The sequence below is a fragment of the Gekko japonicus genome, unplaced genomic scaffold, assembly GCF_001447785.1.
Source record: "Gekko japonicus isolate JY-2015 unplaced genomic scaffold, Gekko_japonicus_V1.1 scaffold355, whole genome shotgun sequence".
NCBI lineage: Eukaryota > Metazoa > Chordata > Lepidosauria > Squamata > Gekkonidae > Gekko > Gekko japonicus.
In genome coordinates, this window is record NW_015167066.1 from 943,856 (window position 1) to 948,057 (window position 4,202).

A 4,202-nucleotide genomic window follows, 5' to 3' on the forward strand; every position below is an offset into this window, starting at 1 on the left:
GCACTGGCTTTCATAGGGTGGCTGCCGATGAACAGTAGGAAGCAGCTGGTTCTAATTGAGTCATGCAAATCAGGTGGTATCAAGTCACCCAGAGGGTGCTGCCTAGGGATGCCAGCCTCCAGGAGGGACCTAGGGATCCCCTGGAATTACTGCTCATCTCCAGACTACAGAGATAACTTCCCATGGAGAAAATGGATGCTTTGGAGGGTGGACTCTGTGACATTGTACCCCAATGAGGTCCCTGTCCTCCCCAGGCTCCACCCGCAAATCTCCAGGAGTTTCCCAGCCTGGATCTGGCAACCTTATCCACAATCCCCTGCCGTTGGCCAGGGGGGTACCTGGTGACCCTAAACTGCTGCCAGGCCTGGGGTCGCCAACCTTTAAGTGGGGCCTGGAGGACCCCCCCCCAGAATTACAACTAAACTCAAGACAGCAGAGATCTGTCTCCCTGGAGAAAATGGCTGCTTTGGAGGGTGGACTCTGTGGCATTATACCCAGCTGAGGCCTCTCCCTTCCCCAAACCCAGCACTCCTTACAGTCCACCTCAAAACCTCTAGGGATTCCCCAGGCTGGCACCGGGAGCCCTTGTCATGCCTGGCCCCAAGGCTCCCTTCCTCTCTCCCGCCGAGGCCAAAAGAGGCCAGGAAAGGGCCCTTCCCCCACCCTTTTACTGACAGAGCCAGTTAGAAGCCTACCTGGAATGTTCTAATCTCTCTCACACCATTGATGCCTGGACTTAGATCCCTGCAGAGGCCATTTCAAAAGGTATTGGGGGGAATTCAACCCTCCCTGAGGGGATTTTTTTACTTCTTGGATTTTTCTGCAGACACAGGAAGTCTAGTGACTGTAGGAAAAGCTGTTGGGGGAGAGTGAGCCCTCCTTTGGCAGAAATAAGTATCCGCACAACCCACCCCCTGTTGGAATTAGATATATAGATATGTCTGTTGAGATTTGCACTACAGATTCACTGACATTTCTTAAATATCTGTGTGTCTTCAGTTTGTCTTTTGAACCGACTAATAGAAAATAAGCTGAAAAAGGGGTTTTTTGCATTATTTCTATTAGTACATGCATAACTATTGCATATATATATATTTAAAAATGCCACCTTTCTCTTTCTTATTTTTGAAATTAAGTCAGTCGCAAGTATTATTTATTTATTTTTGACATTTTTCCCCCGACCTTCCCATGAGCAGGCTCAGGGCAGCTTACAAGAGGACACAGGCCCATGCATAAAAACAAGATAAAACAATAAAAACATTAAATAACAATGAAAACAAGAGTAAAGTGCTCCACAACCACAAGTCGGTGGTTCTAATTATTATTTTTTTAGCTGCAAGAGAAGCAGAATTCCAAGGAAGGAAGTTGAAGGGGAGACCCAAATTCTGAACCTTTGTCAAAGTTGGGTTCTGGACAGTGTCTCAATGGCAACCAAGTCAGGCATTTTGTGGGAATTCACTTTCTCAGGGTTTTCTTTTTAAAGCTGGTGGCTTTCAAAATCAGTCTTGATTGCCCTTCATATTCCAAAAGCCAAGTGCTAACAGGATGCTGCTGGGGTCCGTGCTGACACAATTTGGTCACTGATTGTTTGAAGGTTAGAGCTTAGTGGGTGGCATTGGATCTCTCTGAATTTTTTCATCCTGTTGCTGCTATTGGACTGCTCCCCCCTTTTCTCCCCCCTCTTCCCTTGGGATGGGAGCAAGGGCTCTATGTGGTGGGAGGAAAGAGCATTCACAGCTAGCTTGAGACACTGACTGGTTTATTTACTCAAACAACAAACATTGGACCTACCATGAGTGTAGTGACAGAGGGCAGTTCCTGAATGGGATGAGACTGTCTGTCTTCACAGGCGCCCACCCACGTTGAACCAAGTCTTTAACAGTGCTTTTTCCTTGAAAGGAAATGACAGTTTGAGTCACAGGCTGCCCAACAATGTGTATATATGTGTGTGTGTGCGTGTAATGCAGAGGATCTCACAGGCTGTTTGCTAATGGCCTGAGGCAAAAGCTCTGCTCCTTATTTTCCTTCACCTCCTCTCCTCTTCCCCCCACCCCTGCCTTCCCTCAGAGCTCTCATTTTTCTTGCTCTTCTTCGTACAGCTGCCTCTAAACACCAAAGTGGTCTCCAGGCTTCCTTCTTAGATGGGGTGATGCTGAATAAACAAACACAACAATAAGAACATTTCTAAGAGCCATGTCAAAAACTGACCTTTTGTTTTTTATGGCAGCCATGAACAAAGGGCTTCTAGGAGAGCACAAATTGTGAGGAAGAAAGCAGTGACCCATCAGGCGGCTGTGCCTGTTTCAAGATGGCTTCACAGAGCTCTTGGACCTGCTATGTTTTTAAAAATAACCCAGAGTTGTCCTCTTTTAATGTACAATAAGCAAAAGCCAATGTAAATTAACACACACACCCATATTTAAGTTCAATACTTTAAATGTTGTTAGTAGCCTTTCATGAATACCAGAACATCCATCTTTGCTTTCTGGCTTCCAGTCAGGACATCAGCTGTTGGATTTGACCCCAAAGCAAGACTTCATTTTAATGGCATTTAACTGGGGGGGGGGGAGATATTGTAAAGGTTTATGTGTATATATGTGTGTGTGTGTGTGTGTGTTTGTGTATTAATGATATGTTGTCATTTCATCGCATTTAAAAGCACAGGAGAAAAGACTGGGATAATGACATGAAATATCAAAAAGAGGACAGTGAGTATTTCCAGCATAAAGGTCTTTCATGATCAAGCCTCAGTGGAGAGGAGAAGATGATGATAGAGTGGGTACCTGAAAAGCAGTGTGCATGAGATGCAAGAATAAATAAAGAAAAGGCCCAAATTAATTCAGCTGCAAAACATTTGTTCCAATATCAGGGCTGAACTTTGAAATATGTGAAGGAACAACAAAGAAAAAGGAGTCCCTGAGCATGTGCAAAATGCTATTATGGAGTTTCCACAAAAGGAGTTGTGGGCAAATGCTGGCAATACATCCTTCCTGATCTGATGGAAAGTTGTTTTAACCCAGGGAAGGACAAAAACACAAAATGTACTTTTTGATGGGCAGACTGGGCAGTTGAAATGGCCCCAGACCGAAACAGGCCAGCACTGAATGGACCACTCAGACCTGGCCAGGGGCAGCAATGAGAGATGTCATCACACCCATGGCTTCCTCCTGCACCACCACCAGCAAAGAGCGATGCAGGAAAAAGTCACAGGTGAGTCGACACTCCTCATTGGTGCTACTGGTCAGGTCTGAGCTGGGTGGTCTACATAACTGGCAGAGCTACCAGGTTTTACTCTGCTTGCTTCCCATCGCCAGTGGCCCTCCCTCCGGGGCGTGGCCCATGAAGAATTTCCCTTGTGAGCAAAACGAATGGTGTGCCCCTGCTTACTGAAGCCACGGCTTGCCTATTTTCACAGGCTGTTGACTGTGAGATTGATGCAAGGCTAGAGGGTCAACAAGAAAGGAAAGAGATAAGATTTTCCCATGAGGCTGAAGTTGGCTCCTTGTTCCCAGTTCCTTATTCATTCCTTATTCGCGTCTTATTCATGAATTCATCCAAAAACACTGAGGAGAGTTTGAAAGCTCTGAACCCCAAAATAAGATTTGGACACCCAAACTTCATACACCCCCATGATCAGTGAACTCTCCCCTTCAAGGGGACATATGCTGTGTCCTGGTCCAAAGTGCAGTTCTTGTGCCAGCTGCTCCAAAGTGCAGTGCCTCCAGGACAATCACACAGGCAGTCACTGGGGCCAAGCTGCACCCCAAAACAATCTTTGGACCACCCCAAATGACACATCACCATGCTCTGGAGACTATCCCCTGTGAGATGACATGCAGTGGAGCCAGTCCAAATACTGGTTCTGGAGCCACAGGCTTCTATTTCGGTTGCCCCCAAGAAACCTGTATTTCAAAAAAAGGATTTGAATAAGGAACTGGTTTGACTGTTTGCCCACTGCATCCTGGAATAAGGTTTGGATTGCCACATGTCATACACCTCCATGTTCAGTGAACTCTCCCCTTCGAGGAGACATATGCTGTGTCCTGGTCCAAAGCATGGTTCTTGTGCCAGCTGCTCCAAAGTGAGGTGCCCCCAGGGAAGTCACACAGGCATACAGTGGGGCCGGGCTGCACCTCAAAACAATCTTTGGACCATCCCAACTGAAACATCTCCACGCTCTGAAGACTGTCACCTGCAAGATG